Source organism: Pongo pygmaeus, chromosome 9 (genome assembly GCF_028885625.2).
Source record: "Pongo pygmaeus isolate AG05252 chromosome 9, NHGRI_mPonPyg2-v2.0_pri, whole genome shotgun sequence".
Classification (NCBI taxonomy): Eukaryota; Metazoa; Chordata; class Mammalia; order Primates; family Hominidae; genus Pongo; species Pongo pygmaeus.
This window is the reverse complement of record NC_072382.2, coordinates 17,010,910-17,017,071: the sequence shown is the minus strand read 5'-3', so window position 1 is coordinate 17,017,071 and position 6,162 is coordinate 17,010,910. Positions and strand designations below refer to the sequence as shown.

The 6,162-nt window shown below is 33.9% G+C and overlaps 1 pseudogene; it reads right to left on the bottom strand.

Moving 5' to 3' along the window:
* Nucleotides 1-4,362: 4,362 nt before the first annotated feature.
* LOC129008159 (olfactory receptor 5B3-like) lies at nt 4,363-5,306 on the bottom strand (annotated as a pseudogene).
* Between the last annotated feature and the right edge of the window lie 856 nt (nt 5,307-6,162).

The window sequence follows — 6,162 nt, the reverse complement described above, 5'->3', positions numbered from 1 at the left end:
TTATTTGTCAGTGGACACAGGTTGATTTCATGTCTTGGCTACTGTGAATAGTGCTCCAGTAAACATTGGAGTGCAGATATCTCTTCGATATATTGATTTCCTTTCTTTTGAATACATACCCAACAGTGGAATTGCTAGATCATGTTATAGTTCTATTTTCAGTTTTTTGAGGAACCTCCATAGTTTTCAGACATTACATATGAGCATGTATGTGAAGTTGTTTCCAGAAGGAATCAGCCTTCAAATTGGTAGATTGAGTGAAGATCACCCTCAGCAATGCAGGTGAGCATCATCCAATCTGTTGGGGGCCTGAATATAACCAAAAGGCAGAGTAAGGATGAATTTGAGTTTGTTTTCCCTGTTTCAGCTGGGTCACTCATCTTCTGCCTTGGGTTATCTGCACAACTAATCCTCAGACCTTCGGAGTTGGACTTGGACTTACACCATTGGTGCCTTTGGGTTCTCAGGCCTTTGGGTTTGAAATGAGAGTACACTACCAGCATTCCTAGGCCTCCAGCATGCAGAGGGCAGATCTTGGGACTTCTCAGCCTCCATAATTACATGAGCCAATCCCTCATAATAAATCTCTTTCTATATTCTGTATTTATTCCATTTGTTCAGTTTTTCTCTGGAGAATCCTAATTTACTATTCGTTCAAAAGTTTTGGGTGAAGTTAAGTTTATACATCACATTCATCATTTGTGTAACTGGAGTGCTAACACTTCATTTAAAGTAATTGAATGGACTAAATACTGTCATGAAGAATACTTAATTCAATCTATGTATCAAAATAGATACTCATTAATGTTTGCTACTACTATTATTACTATTGCTACTACTACTACTATAATTCTTGCTGCTATTATTACAGTAGACAGAGGCAACACAGATAATCCCCAATGTATGATGGTTCACTTTGTGATTTTTGACTTTATGATGGGTTTATCAGGATGTACACCCATCATTCACTAAGGAGCATCTGTATACTGGTAAAAACATAAACAGAAAAGTATTATAATATTGTGATAGTAATTGATAAAATATATGACATAATCAAAAATTTATTTAAGGATTGAACATGGAAATGGGAAAGAGAGAGGAGATAGGAGAGAGAGATAGAGAGAGAGAGAGAAAAAGAGAGAGAGAGAGGAAGAAAGAAGAAATTCAACCTAAAAGAAAAATTAATGAAAAATGTGTCATAATATAGATATGATGTGAGTATTTAAGAGAAGACTCCTAGAGGATCATTAACATCAAGTATATTGCAAGGATATGTTTTTCCAGTAACTTACCTGGATTTTACAGAGAAGTGTATTTGATTAGCAACTGAATGCCAATCAAGGGTGGCTTTGATTACATTAAATGTAATTGGGTGGCTTTAAATGTGGCTTTGAGAACATTATTGCTATTCCTTGAATCCCAGTTTCATGTTCTGTGAAAATTTAGTTTATATAATGCCAGTGTACTAATTTTACAGAGCTGTAATGTATTAGATTACATCGAATGCTACAAAGAATCCTACCAACTTGATGCCTGACACAGGGAATGTATTCAGCATTAGTTTCTTTCCTATTCTTTCCATTCTCCTCCTAGCTGGCTTTGCACATATAGCGAGTTAGAACAAATAATCGCTTTCTAATAAATATGTTCTATCACATGTGCCCAGAATTGAAAATAAAGTTAGCATAACTCTTACAAGGTATAACTTGAATCGCCTTGATCAAAGTCACTCCCTTAACCAAAGCATATTGAGTGTCAACTATTTACCAGGCCCTGTCTTTGTTACAGTCATTATTAAGTAAATAATGTTTCCTTTCTTATTATGGGGGTAGACACAGCGAGATCTACAAATCATCATTCAAAAACTAATAAATGGTATAATAAAAATAAAGTATTAAAAATCATCATGAAAGTGCTCAGAATGTGCCACAGCATCTAAGTAAGTATGAAATTTCTTCCTCTAAGTTGCCAAATTGGGCCCAAACATATGTACCTATGTGTGCGATTGCAGTTATTTTTTTAAATAGTTAATTTCTACATTCTGCTGATACTTCAAGAGCGACCAATATATTTTCAAAATTTGTTCATTTACACTCACTTATAAAGTGACCCAAAATATTCTTTTTGATCCAGGAATTCAGAGATGTAGGGATGTGAATAACATTTTAACGTAAGACCAATTATAATGCTGGCTTTGTTAATAGCCAGATGGTTATAAACCTGCCATGGTCTGATCTTGATTCACAAGCAGAAAAAAACCTTTAATCTACCTCACAGGCTGTTATTCTTCTGTGATTCAACAATGAATATAAGTTTTTTTAATTGTAAAAAATACTAATACTTAAAAGTCAAGAAATCTGAACCATTACTTTCCATAGTCTATCTTTTTTTTGATTAATTACAATTTTTATTTTGAGATTATTTGAGATAAGCATATAGTTGTAAGAAATAATACAGAGAGATCAGTCTTCCCTTAAGCCAGTCTTCCTCAATGGTAACATTTTGAAGAACTGTAATATTGTATTACAACTAGGATATTAACATTAATATATTCAAGATATATAACATTTCCATCACCACAAGGATCCCTCATGCTGACCTTTTATAGCCACGACCCCATTCCTTCTTAAATACTGGAAAAAAATCTGTCCTCCATTTAAAAATTTTGTCATTTCACAAATGTTCTATATATGTGGAATTATGCCTTGGTTTTTTTGCGACCGTTTGAGACTGGCTGTTTTTACTCAGCATATTCTTCCCAATATTCATCCAGGTTTTTGAATGTATCAATAGTTTATTCATTATTATTGAGAGTAGTATTCAATGTGATGGATGTACCACAAGTTGTTAACCTTTCACCCAAGGAAGGATATCTGAATGGTTTCCAGCATGGTTTCCAGTTTTTGACTATTATAAATAAAGGTGCTATAAACATTTACATACAGTTATTTTTGTGGACATAAATAATCATGTTTCTGGGAAAATGCCCAGAAGTTCATTTGCTGGATCTTATGGCAGTTATGTATAAAAAACAAACAAACAAGCAAAAACAAACAAAAAAACACTAAACTATTTTCCATAGTCTATCTTATCTATTTTTGGTTTCTGTTCCAGAATTTCTAACTAATTACTTTATATAATTTCTATTTCTTTATTAATAGTTCACTATTTCTTGAAATATCTTTTTCCTAGCTTCCTTTAGTTTCTTGTTCAAGATTTCATTTAGCTCTTTGAGCTTATTTAAGATACGTGTCTTAGAAGTGCTGAAAAATATAGAATCCTGATGAATGAAGTTTTAATAATCGAAATTAGTGTAGAGAAATATTATATTCATGAATTGAGAGACTTTATGTTGACTGCTCTGAAGATTTCTTGCAATCACAATTAAAATCCAAGCAGCCTTTTTAAAAAAATAAATATGAATACACTGATTATAAATTCATATGGAATGGCAAAGCTAATAAAGATAATAAAGTTGAAGCATGCACATTACCTGATTTCATGACCTTCTATAACTTATAATAATCCACATAAGTGTGGTATTGGGAAAAAGAGACACATAAATCAACGGAACAGATGATTGAATCTGGATACTGATGCATAGTATATAATCATATTTTCATATAACCCATGCAAATCCTCACATATACTTTAAATCATCTCTAGATTACTTGTAATACCTAACACAATGTAAATGCTATGTAAAGAGTTATTATGATACCGAATTTTAAAATTTGTATTACTTTTTATTGTTGTATTGTTATTATTTTTACAAATATTTATTTATCCATGGTTGGTTAAATCTACAGATGCATAGCAGAGACTCAGAGAGATGATCGTACTTTTATTTAAAAGTAAATCACATTTATTCTCAAATTAGGACTCTAAAACATTTATTCAACGAAATAAATAAACAGTATTATACATAAACTGAAATTCAAATAACTCAATTAATTACTTAAATTATTTTTGTAAAAGTTAGCCATATTCGATTTAAATCTGGCAAATTTCCCACTCTTGTGTATATGTGCCCACATGAATAAATATGTTCATGGGCCCATTTATGTACCTGTTTTACACGTATGCTTTTCCTAGTATTTGGTAGTGGACATGTATGAAGAATTAGTGAATGAATCAAATATGTTCTATAAAATTTTTGACAAGTAAAACCCAAGATATCTTATTATTCACCTTAGCTTTCTCTTTTAGGTATTATATTTTTGGACATAATATTTCTTTTTTCCTAGAGAAGAGACTTCTGAAGAAGTAATGGTATTATTTCAGAAACTTCCATGTGGGCCTTAAAATGCAATTCAGAACACAGGAATGAAACTAGGTATCATGCATCCTGCAGTGTTAAACTCACAATAATAGAGACAATTTTGCCTTCTCAATAACTTTCTTGAATGCGCTTTTCACTTCGTTGTTCCTCAGGCTATAGACCAGGGGGTTCAGCAGGGGGATGACCATAGTATAGAACACAGATGCCAGTTTGTCTGTGTCCATGGAGTGACCAGAGCTGGGCTGTAAGTACATGAAGATAATAGTCCCATAGAAGATGATGACTGCAGTGAGGTGGGAGGCACAGGTGGACAAAGCCTTCTGGTATCCTGAAGCTGAGTGCATCTTTAGGATGGCGATAAATATGAATAGGTAGGAGATCAAGATAACTAGGATGGCAGAAAAGATATTGAAACTGACTACATAAATGAGAACTAGCTCATTCACATGTCTATCAGAGCAAGACAGAGCCATGACTGGTGGAACATCACAGAAAAAGTGATGGACTTCATTGGACATACAGAAAGAGGGACTGAATGTTTCCCCAATGTGTATGGAGGCATTCAAGAAACCACAGACATAACAGATTATAGCCAGACATGCACACACACACTTGCTGTCATGGTAGTGGTGTAATGTAGGGGTTTGCACACTGCAGCAAAGCAGTCATAGGCCATTGAGGCCAAGAGGAAATTTTCCACAGTGGCAAAGGCTGCAAAAAAGAACATTTGAGCAGCACATTCATTGTAAGAGATGACCTTGTCTCCTATAAGGAGTCCAGCTATGACTGTGGGAGTGACAGCTGAAGAGTAACAAAAGTCCACTAGAGACAGGCGACTGAGGAAAAAATACATGGGAGTGTGGAGATGAAAGTCCCAAAGAATTAAAACAATCATCCCCAGGTTTCCAACCACATTGACAAGGTATATGAGAGTGAACATGATAAGGAGGGGGACTTGTAGTTCTGGAGCATTGGTTAGTCCCAGGAGGATGAACTCTGTCACTTCTGTACAGTTCTTCATCAATGTTATTAGAAAATCAGAGGATGCCTGTAGCAATGAGAAATAAAGGAAAAGAATGCTAATACATGTTGTGGAATAGATATTGCAATGAAATGGAAATGTCTATATACCAGTGCATTATTTCATTATTGTAGTAATACACATTTTAAGATTCTACATATCTAAACATAAATTTAACCACAAAGTATAGTGCCTTAAATAGCTATAGAATTATAAACTGCTGAATTGAAAAGATCTGCATGGATTATCTCTCACCAGTTTTCACCTTTCTATCATTGTAAACCAATATTTGGAAAATTATATAAAATTTCCAACATGTCTGAATAATATGTATGGCAGGTGTGTGTGTGTATATGTATACACACACACACACACACACACCAATTCATTTTTTTTAATTCTAGTAAAGACTTTTGCTTGTATATTGCCCATCTGACAGAATTGCTGTATATACTTTGTAAGTATATTCATTGATTTTCTCAACAAGTTTGATTAGTTGTTACTTTCTTTTAGAGTGAGAGGCACAAGAGGTTGAGTAATTTATTCACATTTACATAAAAATTAATGGCAAGCCAAGCTTTGGACGCAAGCAGAGTGGTTTGAAAGCACAACATTCATAATTGCCTCTACATCAAATTGTTTAACTCAATCAAACAGTTACTTATCGCCTCCATTGGTACAAACTCAGTGTTTGAGATTTCACAGTGAACAAGAGATATTTGCACAGCAGATGTATTGTGATGACTGGGACAGTAGAGGCATGTATAATCAGTAAAGGTAATTCTGATAGGAAGACACAGAAATGGATATAGAGCTTGGCCTCTGGTAAGAGCTGCATATCAGCTCAGCCCTACCATTT